The sequence below is a fragment of the Camellia sinensis genome, chromosome 15 (genome assembly GCF_055761805.1).
Source record: "Camellia sinensis isolate YWXY chromosome 15, ASM5576180v1, whole genome shotgun sequence".
In the NCBI taxonomy this organism is placed as follows: domain Eukaryota; kingdom Viridiplantae; phylum Streptophyta; class Magnoliopsida; order Ericales; family Theaceae; genus Camellia; species Camellia sinensis.
In genome coordinates this window covers 119,934,534-119,946,900 of record NC_138975.1, presented here as the reverse complement: position 1 = coordinate 119,946,900, position 12,367 = coordinate 119,934,534, and positions in this window count along the sequence as shown.

Here is a 12,367-nt window from a genome sequence, read left to right as displayed (position 1 = left end):
TACATACAAAAAAATTTACATATTTTATTTGAAGAAATAAAGGAAAAGAAAATATTCTTTGAAGTGGGAGTTAAAGAATACAACAAATAAGACATTACGGATAAGTGATAGAAGACATCCCAGATATCATGGACGAGACAAGCAACGGGTGGTTGTTTCAAGAGACATAAGTCAATGGGTGGTTGACTACAGTGGACAACAGGTAGTTGTTCCATACACCAAATAACAGATGGTTGATCTGTAAGAGAGAAAAAGTCAATAGGTGGTTGACAATACCGAACAACAGATGGTTGTCTCGAGAAAGATAAAGTCAATAGAGAATTGACTACAAAGACTAGACAAGAAGTCATCCACAAGTAGATATGAGGTATCATGCAGAGAATCCAACAAATTGAGTTTGAGGAGAGGTGTTGGAAATCTAAACTCAATTTGGTAAAGAAGGTTGATGAAGTTACTGGAAGATTAAAAAAGTTGAAGACCAAATTGAATTCTATGAGAAGAAGCTTCATGGATGTTGTTATGGTCAAAGCGTAGCAACGAAGCAAAGAAGACAAACGTGTTTGATTGACTATATCCAGCTCATGTTCATACTTTAGTAAAGTATATAAATATATGTTATATTGGGATTATAGGATGTATGAGAAGGTGTGAGACCATATATGGCAATAAGAGGAAGTGCCAGATCCTCTATGTGAGAGAGAAATCAAGGGAGAGATTTCTCTATGTGTTGTATTAATTGTGAGATAGAGAGTGAGAGAACAATAACATCTCCAGTTTGGTAGATTTCTAAGAGAGTTGAGAGAATTGTGGGTTTACAGAGAGTTTTCTCTGTTTGAATAATTTGTGTGAGTGTTTGATTGAATAAAAGGAGTGTTTATTCAATCTATTCCTCTATTTGTGTACCAACACAACTAGTAACACACCCCTCTCCCTTTTTCAACTGTGGTATTAGAGTTTCAAAAAGAAATTTTTCATAATTAAATTTCCATTAGGACAACACTGGATTGGCTTTTGGTGGCTGTCATTTGACTGCAAAAATTGTGCAAAATCGTAAATGGTGTAACCAAAAAATTGTGCGAAAAAGGGTTTATGGCTATAAATTGATCTACTTCTTTTGGTGGCGGCCATTTGAAAGTAAAAACTGGTGCTACCATCTAATGGTGGCTAATGGTGGTTTCAGTGGTATGATAGTTGTTTACTGTTATAAATCTTTATTTCATTTTATTTGGAGAAGAAAGTTAAAATGATAAATAGAATTTTTTTTTTTTTTTTGTTACAGGGAAATCCTCACATCTTCCCACAGGTCTAAGGCTATAGCGATCCCGGGTTTACCCTTGTTGTACAGTGATCCGAACATGTGTCCGTGGATGTTGGTTGTTGTTTATTATCTTGTTGCATCCTTTTTACTTCGTATTTGAGTTATAGGATGTGTTGGGCAGGTTTGTTTCAGGTTGGTTGTGTTTGGGAGCCTAGTGTTGCTGCCCAGATTTTTGGTCCTTCGCTCGAGCCAGGAGTTTGTCGCTCGAGCGAGAGTTGAGTTGTGTCTGGTGGGTCGAGCCAGAGTGGCTTCGCTCGAGCGAGTGTTGCGTCTGGTTCTGGACCTGAGAGTTGCCTTTCTTGGCTCGAGCGAGCTTTTCTTGGCTCGAGCGGTCTGGGTTTTTTTTCGCTCGACCGAGAACTTCTTGGCTCGAGCGAGAGTTTTCTGTGTCTGGTCGCTCGAGCGACCAAGTCTTCGCTCGAGCGAGCGTGTTTTATATCAGCGGACAGTAGCGTTTTAAACATCACTTTTTCACTTCCTTTCTTTGATCAAACCCTATATTCGACACCCTCTCTCTCTAAACTTACTCTCTCTCTAAGATTTGATCTCCCTAGAGTGTGAATCTAGCCTAGAGCCTTTGTTAAAAAGATAGAGGGCGTTGAGAGCTTTGATTTAATCTGAAAAAGTTTGGATTTGGAGCAAGTTGATCTTCGAGTCTTCATCTCCTTTTTGGCTTAAACTTCGAGGTAGGGATATCCTACTCCTCTCTATGGATTTTGTCTTTAAATTTTGGTATTTTGAGATGTTGGGCTTGGCTTGGTAATTTTGTGAAAGTTTGGGGCTTTTGTGCAATTTTACAAAAGTTGGGGGTTTTATTCATAATAAACCTAGATGCATGTTAGGCATAGAGAAATGGAATAAATGTTGAATCATTGATGAAAATGGGACCTAAGGGTTGAAATGGTAATTATGGATAACGACCTAATTACATTGTTTAATTAATTGGGATAATTAATTGTGAGAAATGAGGAAATGAAATGTTGATTGAATATCCATTGTGCATTTATTTTCTGTTTAGAAATAACTGCTTTGGGCTATCGGTGGAGGATAGTCGTGATTGTTGTAGACAATGCATGATGATTAGGCAAACTGAAACTAATCAATGAAATGTGTCATGGAACTTGACGGTTGATAGAATACATTAACTGTATGTATTGGGTGATTGTATATAGAACCAATGTGTTTATATACGTTATGTGTAGAGGAGGAGATAGGGGATGTACTCCGCGGTTTAGGGAAAGATAGGGGATGTACTCCGCGGTTTAGGGGAAGATAGGGGATGTACCTCTAAACCGGATAGCGTTGGGAGAAGATAGGGGATGAACTCCGTAGACACAGCTCATATGCTTGTCTAGAGAAGTGAAGATAGAGCTTATATGCTTATCTTAGTAAAGTGTGGATACAACTTATATGCTTATCTGAATGTGGGATATTGTTGTTATACATATCTGTTGAGAATGTGGATAGAGCTTTTATGCTTATCTGAATGTGAGATATAGTTTTATACATATCTGTGGAAATGATGATAGAGCTAGCATGCTTATCTGTTGAAAAAGGGAAAAAGAAAGGTAACTTAGACTCATAAGTTGTATGACATAAATGTGTAATTTATGTGAATGTATCTGTGTTAGCCATCTATCAATTGCTAATCTTTTAGTCATTGTTCATGGTTGGTTTAGTGCATTTCTACTGGGCTGTGGCTCACTCTATATGGGAATATCATTTTCAGGTACAGGAAGCATGCCACCTCCAAGGACATAGCTTGGGAGGCTTGAGGCGGACATAATGTTGTCATTTTACTTTTGGATGTATTACATGTAAATACAAGCCAAGGGCTTAAGGTGTATGAGTTAGTACTCTTTTTGTTGTAACCAAGTGTTAACTTGGAAAGCTGTAAGCCCGTAGGGCATTTTGTTTTGATGTTAACATGTAATACTTATGTAATGGAACTCTAAAGAATAAAAGAATGTGGTTAGTTTATATGTAAATGCATGTCTTATCTGATGGGTTTAATATTGTTATTTTGAGAGCGTTACAAAGGCAGCGCTCATGTTGAGATCATCAAGGTATCCTGTTGTTCATTCCAAACGAGAGACTATAACCTGGGAGTTTGCACCGACCCCTCAATACAAACTTCAATTAAGTCAGGACTTGCGCAACGGAGGGGAGTCGAACCTACGCCAAGTGTCATGTATAGTAGCAACTTGAGATCCTTCCCCTACGCCAACTGCGCTGCGCCCAGACGGTATAAATAGAATTGTTGTTTTTTATTTGAATTGATTTACATAAAATTTGACCAAGTCAAATGAGGGTAATTTAGTAATTTTAACTAATTTTTAACAGTGTTAATTGACAGGTAGGTTAGTGGTATTTCAAAAAATAAAAGGGATGATAGTGTTATTTCAAAGTCATAGAGAGGGTGTCAGTGTAATTTACCCTTAATATAATTATTTACTTATAAATTATCTAATTGGGACGGATGGATCGAGGGATTAGTGTGGGCTATTCTCACCCTAAAGTTTTAAAAAAAATCTTAAATATATAGTAGTCATAGTTGAATATCTTTAAAGTAATATTTTAGAAAATGATAAATTATGATGGGAGTCTTTGTACTTTACTCGTTATGTCATTTTAATTCATGTACTTTCAATTAGTTCAATTTTGACATTGAATTTATAATTTTGTCTCAATTTGGTTTAATTAATTACAACTCAATATTTTTTTTTTATAAAAAATATGCATATAAGTGTCACGTGCCATATTTTTAAGGGCAAAATGATAAACTTACTCAATTCAGTTAGTCTCAACCAATTTAGTGATAATTTTCCTAACACTAACAATATTTAAAAATGATTACAAACTTAGAATCAACAAGGAAAAAAAAAGGGTTGCTAAAAACCATTAAATATGAAAATGAAATAAACGGGTTCACAACAACTTTCATTTTGAAGGTTTCATAGGCATAATTTGAAGATAAGTGTTAGGTTTTTATAATTGGCAATCATATTTGACAAAACTCCTTTCATTTATAATTTTATTCGTTCTTTTGTTTCAGTGAGATTATGAGTGTTTAAATGCAAATCAAGGGGGTTTGTCTTTATTATTTAATTCATAAAAGAGAGATGTGTTCTCCTGTGGATTACGTAGAACTTGGTCCTGAAACTTTGATGGATTCCGACGTGGCTCATTGTTGTGGATTCGACATCAGCATTGTGGATTCAACGTTGGACAAGACAAATTCGAGTTGAAGACAGTGGTGGAAGAGGCACGTCAAGGTTGGTTCAATTCGGGTATGAATTCGCTAGGTAATTAAATGTGTAATTCTTTTTTGTCTTCATAGTGGATTATTTTGTGACTTTGGCTAATAAGTTTTTGTATGGTCCGCTCGAGCGGGTCATTCTGCGCTCGAGCGTGGTTTACACCCTTCTAGTATTTTGTGTCCCTGCAAAACTTCTGCAGGTGTGTTTTCTACGCTCGAGCGGGTTTACTGCGCTCGAGCGAGTAGCGCTCGAGCGGGCTTGTTGGAGCTCAAGCGGGTAGTTCTTTTTCTGAAAAGTTCTAGGAGATGAAAATCTACGCTCGAGCGGATTGGTTTTTGCGCTCGAGCGGATGTACTTTATTCTTGTGTCTTGGAGCTCGAGCGGGTCTTCTTGCGCTCGAGCGTACCTAGTTTTTTGTTCTTGACGCTCGAGCGTTGTGTTTTCCGCTCGAGCGGGAATGTCGTATAACAGAGGGCAGCTAGGCATTTTTGAATCATTTTCTACACTTCCACTCTCTCTCTTACTTTTTCAAAATGCCATTTGAGAGCTTCTCTCTCTAGAACCTTGCCTTGTCTCTAGGTATTGATCTAGTAAGAGTTGTTTCCTCACCTTTGGCCTTTACAGAAAAGTTGTTGATCATCGAGGGCTATCTTTTGATCCAAGAATCTCGGGATTTGGAGCATTTCCATTTTCTTCATCTTCTTCGTTAGGTGTCAACTTTTGAGGTAGGGATTCCTACTCACTCTTATGGTCTTTGACATAGATTTTGGTTGTTTTGATAAAGTATTGAAGTTGGGTAAATTTTGGGACTTAGGGTTTCAAAATGTTAAAAGAGGGTTTTGTTATTTTGATTCTAAAAATGTGTATTGTGGGTTTCAAAATAATGATATTGTTATTGGTTGTTGATATATAGACCATGGGGTCAATATTGGGAAATGGGGTAGAAAACCCTAATTGGTTATATAAATTAATTGGTATGATTAATTTGGGAAAAGTGTGGTTATATGGAATTGAGTTGGAAATAATGAAATTGGCTCATTATATAGTGGAATAGTGGAGTTGGATTTATTAATCGCTCACTTTTGAAAACATTGATATTTTATCTGTTGGAGCTTTTATTATCTGTTTAGAAATAATTGCTTGGGCTACCGGTAGAGGGTAGTTTTGATTGTTGTAGACAATGCATGATGATTAGGCAAACTAAAACTAATCAATTGGATATGTCATAGAGTATGACGGTTGATAGAAAACATTAACGTTATGTATTGATTGATTGTGTATATGACCTATGTGTGTATACGTTGTGTGTGTGAGAGGAGATAGAGGATGTACTCCACGGTTTAGGGGAAGATAGGAGATGGACCTCTAAACCGGATGTTGTTTGGGAGGAGATAGGGGATGGACTCCGCTAATACAACTCATATGCTTGTCAGTTAACGTGTTGATATAGCTTATATGCTTATCTATGGAAGTGTTGATACAGCTCATATGCTTATCTTTGGAAGTATTGATATAGCTAATATGCTTATCTGTTGAAATATGGATACAGCTTATATGCTTATCTGTTGAGATGTTGATACAACTAGTATGTTTATCTATTGTAAAATGGGAAACGTTTAATATGAGTCACCATCTCATATAATTGGTTGGTCAGGTTCTGAGCCGTTGATGTAAATTGTGAAATTGTTAAGAAATGGAAAATGAAATGAAACATGAACACAGTGGTCATGAAATGAAAATGGGTTATGAATTGATTTATGGAAATAGAACATTTATCAATTGCTAATGTCTTAGTTACTGCCCATACTATGTTTAGCATATCTCTACTGGGCGTTGGCTCACCCTATATGGGACATTATTTTCAGGTACAGGTAGTATGCCACCTCCAAGGACATAGCTTGGATGATGATGAGAGTTGAGGACTCCTTTTTGGTTTATTTTGTTTGTATTACATGTGTATCAAGCCAAGGGCTTACTTTGTATAGAGTTAGTACTCTTCTTTTGTATAACCAGGTGCTGACTTGGAAAGCTGTAAGCCCATAGGGCATTTGCTTTTGTTGTTAACATGTAATACTGTTGTAAGAACTACTCTGATGAATAGAAATGGTTGGTTTCTTTTATATCAATGCATGTCTAAAGTGATGGGTTTTATGTATTATTTTGAGGGCGTTACATTTTATAATAATAAATAAAATAGCAACAAGAAGCATAATTTGAAATTGAATTTTTTAATGACTTTTTGTTAATTGTTTTTGTTTTCTTTAGTAATTTAAAAAAAAAATAACTTTTAGGTTTTACTGGAGTAGACGAACTGAAAAAAATAAATAAGAATTAAAAAAATTGAAAAAAAGTCTACTAAATACGAAGTTGGCTTTTTTGATTTTGTTGTCTTCTCTGAACTTTTTTTTAATCATCTTTTTATTTTTTTTTTAGATTCTTTTACACTAGATGAACTGGGAAAAAAAATGATACAAATTTAAAAGAAAAAATTCACTAAACACAAAAAAAATTCAAAAAAAAATGTAACTTTTTTAATTGATTGCGTCTAAGTTGGTTGTTTGTCAATTTCCTTTGCCAAGAGACCGGAGTTCCTGAAAGTCTTTTTTTTCTTTTTGTCTTTTTGAATTTTCGAAGCATCCTTTTAATGATGACTCTTGTTACCGTAGGAATTAGCCTCCTAATATTTTTTGTAATAAAATTTTTAATTTTTAAAATAAATAAAAAGATAATTTCTAAAATTCTTATATGTTATAGTAGATGTTCAACTCCACTTTGTGGCACCCTCGACCAAGTGTGATTATAGAGAAATTATTTTGTACATTTCCCCTATTGGATATCTGGTATTTCAGTTAATAATTAAGGCATATGATTATTTTGTCTGTCTTTTTTAGATAAAATAATCATGTGCTTAGATAAAATAATCATGTAATTTTTACAATAATTGAACTAGCATTAACTGTGCTATACCTAGAATAAAGGTCAAATTATATTGATGGTCCTTAAATTTTGTCTCTTGTGTTATTTTTGTCCATACACTTTTATATATTGAGCTCAATTTTGACCTTTAATTTTAAAGTTTGTGTCAATTTGGTCTAATTGACAAAGTCGTTAATGTTTTTGATGAAAAATTATCACTGAATTAATTGAAGTTAAGTCACTGTGTTGAACAAGTTTATAATTTTGCCTTGAAAAACATGACATATGTCACTTATATGTATATTTTTTATTAAAAAATGTTAACAATTGGACTAAATTGAGATAAAGTCATAAATTCAAGGTCAAAATCAAGCCAAATGAAATTATAAGAACCAAAATAACACAAAAATCAAAATACAAGGACTATATGCATAATTTTCCCTAGAATAAATTAATATATTTTTCTTAAAAAAAAGTGTTCACACTTAATTTTTTGGATAATTTTTTCATAAAAATTTTATTTCTAATAGTTATGTTTGAATTAATCCTAATTATTTCTTATAATCCAATTAGTTTTGTTGATTGTAAGTTACGAAAACTTCCCTATACTCTAGTCACATTGTGTAATCTACACATTAGCACAATATAATGTGAAACTTTACATTATCAAAAAATATGAACATTTACAATGTGGTCTAGATAATGAGCTCTACGATATGACAAAATCACGTCAAAAAAATTGTAAACAATCACATCACAATATACAATTCCATAAAGGATTTTTTGACATATGATTTGCAAACTACATGATTTGCAATCTAGTCTCTACAATAGAAAATAATGGGACCGTTTCCGTGATTAGACTACTGCAAACGGGGGAAGATATCCACATGAATTTATAAGATTTTAGAAAGTTCTAAAGAAATCTAGAAGATTTTGGAACATTCTAGAAGAATCCGAAACATTGGAGAAACTTGGAGATATCTAGATGTCTAGAAAGTTTGGAAATGTTATAGAGCTCCACTGTGTACTAAAATAGTTTAAAGAACTCTAAAATATAGTTGCATTAAAAAAAAAAACTAGAATATAGTAGAAATGTAAAAAGATTTTAAAATATTTCTAGAAGGTTATCTATTTGATCAATTTGATCCTAGCTATCAATTAAGCAGGTAGAAAACTATATAAAGGGAAGACCTCTTATTATAAATAGATAAATGAGATAAGATGATAGATTATGGTGGTGTGGTGAGAAGCCCACCAACTCAACTAGCGTTTGTCTCTACAATCCCGTCAATGGAAACTCTTGGACTATTAAACTACAAAAATTATAAACATTATAAATATAATATAGTCAATTAACATTAAAAAATGGTGGATAAGCATATCAAAGTGAACGAGGGTCTTGTAGACACCCCATTTTTGACCGTCCTCAAGACTTGGACGTCACCGTTTGAACACTCGGTGATTATCCATGTTTGTGTTCGTCTTGAGTTCCCGGAAGTCTTGGCCGCGCACCTCGCCTCAGGATCTCTCGACCTGTCTGTTCCGTGTTTGGCTTTGGCACCAAACACTTGTGTTTTTGCCTTGAAGGGAGGAGAATGACTTGTTGGCCATCCCCACATTCCACCGGCTGTTTAGGGGTGCCACCGGCCATGGTCTCTTAAAATCAATGGCCGGTCGGCACTATATTCTGCCGACCGGCACCTTGTTTTGCCGGTGACATCTTTTGCTGGCCGGTGTGACTCCTTTGCACCCTTGAGGCATGGTGCATGCCAGCTGTGCCAGCTGGAATGCACCAGCACTCCTCCCCGTGCGGTTTTTGGCTGGTATGAGCCTTTGAACCCCTTGGTTCCTTCTAGAAGGATGAACCCTTGGCTAAGCTTCTTGGAGAAGCTTGGCCAGCTGTTTTAGCTTCTCCAAGAAGCCTAGACTCCTTTGCACCCTTTGCCCCTTTCACTTGGCTTCTTGGAGAAGCCAAGAACCATTTGTTTAGGCTATATATAGAGCCCTCCTCCTCCATTGTTAAAGGTTGGGAGTTTTAAACCTAAAAACCAGAGCTTTTATACATATATCTGCTAGATATATCATCTCTCTCTATATTTCCCTCTCTCTTCTCCCTTAGTGTGTGTTTGGTAGCCCAAAAGTGCATTTTTACCTTACTTTTGCACTAATACACACACCATTACACCTTGCTCCGAGATTGAGAGGCTTTGAGGGTTGATTCTTGAGGTTTTGGACTGATTTTGATCAGTAGAAGGTGGCTGGATCATCTGTTCTTCAAAGTTTCTTCAAGGGTAATCACTTTGCTTTAGTTTCCCCAAACTTGCACTAGTTTTTTTACCTGTCTTGCTTGCTGATTTAGGCTTTGTACATAACATAAAAAAAAGCTTATATTTTCATGCTTAAGAACTTTCATTAAGGGTGTTTTGTGGTTTGAGTTCAAACTCACCCTCTTAGGCCTTATTTGGCCTTTTTGGTGCTTCCTTTGGTGAGGCTTTGTTTGCTTGAGTGCCTTAGTCTTCTCACCACTGAAAACCAGTGGATTTTCAGTGGTAAGGAAGGTGGTTTGAAGTCTTGTATAGGGGAGGGACACCCCTCTCCCTTCATTGCCTCATTTCCTTGCCTTTTAGCTTAAAGGGCAACATGCATGCTTGACTGATTTTGGCCCTTTTTCAGAGGTTTTTGGGTGTCTCTAGGTCACATGTTATCTCTGTTTTTGGTCGGATTTGTGCCCTTTTGCATGCTTAACATACTTGCTTTACATTCCTCTATTTGGCCTAGAAATGCATCTTGTATTTAGGTCATGATTCTTGCATGTATTAGCCTAATTTCATGAAGGTATTGGCATTACTTTACCATGTTTAAGGCCTGTTGGCCATCTGTTTCAGTCATGCTTGCCATGTTTGGTGTCATCTCTTTGTGTTTTGGCTTGTAAGCCTTGAGTATATTGGCCTCTAACATGCGTAGCTTAGACCATCCTCATGATTTGGCATCATTTAGGATCGTATTTTAGTCCATAAATCATGTTTGTATGTTTGCATATGTGACCTCTTTCATGCTTTGAGGATGCGCCCTTTTATGCCTAAAAATGAGTTTTGGTGCATGCATCTCATTGGAGCCACTTAAGCTGCCATATCAGTGGGTTTTGGAGTCCTTTTTTACATGCTAAGATTCTGTTTTTGCTTGTCTAATTCATGCCATGAATGGTCATGTTAGTGGATGTAAAGTGCCCCCCCTTTTGTGCCTTAGCCTTAGGTCCATTGGCTTGCATGTTGGCATGAGTGTTTGTCCACCATTTTGGGCACTTTTGGCCACTGTTTTGGGGTGGATTAAGGTCTGCCCCTTTGTGGTTTAACTCCACCATTGCATGCTTGTCTCATGTTTGTTGCATGACTGCTTCATTAGGTGTTGTAACATGATGATCCTATTGCTCAAATCATCCATGTTTGCATTGCATTTGCATCTTGCATGCCTAGCATTGCATACTTGCCATGGTAGTTGCATGGCATTTGGCATGCCTTGCATCTTAATCTTATGTTGTATCTTTGAGTCATGTTTGCATAACATGCATTGCATTACTTGGTTTGGGGTGTCAAACCAAGTGTGAGGGTTAAGGAGCGTTCATACCATAAGTGATGTAACGCGTCTTAACTCTCGGTCACCGGGGCCCTTTGACTTCGACATGATAGGGTTTTGGTCCTCACTTGTGTGTTGCATGCATTTTTACATCAAATGGCAAGCTTGATCTCTTAGGCTATCATGCACAATTGATGGCTCGAGGATCGAGGGCCATGCTTCCCTGAGTTCAAAACATGATGGGGAACATGACCATGCTCACATGTGCCTGAAATCCCATGCCATATACTGTCTGTCCTCTGTTGCTGTCAAAATTGTCTTCTGCAGGAAGTTTCTGCCGACCGGCAGTGTTCAGTGCCGACCGGCAATCCTTCTTGGGCCGATAACTTCATAAACAGCTGATGGGTATTTTCAATGGCCGGTGGACATTTCCTTCAGCCGATGGTGTTCCACAGTGTTCAGGGGACCTGTTCCAGAACTTTGGCAATTTTCAGAGAAGCAGGGCAGTGTAAACAGAGGCGGCAGTGGTATGGTACGGACTTTCCGGGCGAGACGGGTTCGAGCATGCATCATTCGCGCATCCCAAGGCGGGGGCTGTGGCCACCTTTCTTTTTTGCATTCATTCTGTTAATTAATTAGAAATTCTGTAATAATTTATGCGTTTATTATTCGGACTGTAATATTTATTCGGACCCTCCGAGTGAGGGCAATTATGTAATAAGTGTGCGTGAGTGTGTGTATGTCTTCCAACCCCACGTCTTTCTTCCCTTTTATTTACCTGCTTTGATGGTTAGTAATAGGACATGTTTAATTTAGCATACCTTATGCTATGCATGCGTGCATCATTCATCAGTATTGCATGCACCGGGCTCGGCGCATCATGCTAACTGCATTAGTATTTCAAATCTAACTTGAATACATGCTACTTGTGCACTTTCACATGCCATGTTTAGGTTAGCCGAGCCTACTCTAATTGCATCCTGTATGTGTTGCATTAGTCAATTTGATATAAACTAGGACCATGCATGTTGGCTAACTAGTTTATTGTTTTGGCACGGAGTACGATGTAAGTATTTATGCTTTAGCATCCTCGCATGTGTGTGAATGCTATCATGACAACATGTTTACCATGTGGCTAGATGCTTATGTGATAAACTATTTGAATGCCTGTGGGTGAAGGTTGGGTTGCCTGAGTTAGAATAGCTCATTGAAATCCATGTTTTTTAACCTACTTGCGAGTAGCAAATTCCAAAACATTTTTCCAAAACAAACGGATATGCAATGCTTATTCCCAAAT